The sequence below is a fragment of the Mesitornis unicolor genome, unplaced genomic scaffold (genome assembly GCF_000695765.1).
Source record: "Mesitornis unicolor isolate BGI_N332 unplaced genomic scaffold, ASM69576v1 scaffold8119, whole genome shotgun sequence".
In the NCBI taxonomy this organism is placed as follows: domain Eukaryota; kingdom Metazoa; phylum Chordata; class Aves; order Mesitornithiformes; family Mesitornithidae; genus Mesitornis; species Mesitornis unicolor.
This window is the reverse complement of record NW_010207922.1, coordinates 29,246-29,989: the sequence shown is the minus strand read 5'-3', so window position 1 is coordinate 29,989 and position 744 is coordinate 29,246.

Below are 744 nucleotides of genomic sequence, written 5' to 3'. Positions count from 1 at the left end.
CTTGAAACCAAGTAAAGGAGGTCCCACCTCCCTCTTGAGTCCCCCAGCAGAGCCCATGCTGCCTGTCTTCTTGCGCTCCTGGATCATCAGAGGTCCCCTGACCACCGTGTCATCACTCTTGTAAATGAGCAAGCTTGGGATCCTTGTCTCAAGTGACAGCAAGGAGTTGCATGTGCCTCTGTGAGTTGGTGAAGCCCCTTTTCCCACCCAGCCATAAGGGTCAGCTGTGAAGCATGATGACCTCTCCCTAGGTCCTTTACTAGTCTTTCTTTCTAGGCCTCATCCAGCTATGAGCTGAGTGGCTGTAAATGCAGTGTCCTTTCTGAGCCAACGTAATTCCTATATCCAGTTGTTTCTTGTTTACTGGCGCTATTTCAGTTTCAGTTTTTTAAAGACCGATCCAAGAAAGCAATCTCTGAAGATGGTCATCTTTTATTTATATAACCCCAAATGTTTTATGTACTCTGCTAGCCCCAGGCAGGGTCTTTGACCAGGAAGTAATCACCCTGGTGTCACTCCAGAGTCTTCTGAGTGATTTTTAAAAAGTTCCTTCAGCTGGACACCACTGGAAATGTGAATCTCCCTGCGCTGGGACTCTAGTGTGGCAGTTTGTCTGGAGCTGGGGGCGGGAGCTGTGGAGGAGAATGTCTCATACACTTCACACTTTTCCCCTTCCATTGGAACTGCAGCCTGAGACCATCCGAGCTCTCAGGGCTCTAATCAGCTTGGCTAAGGACAAGTTTC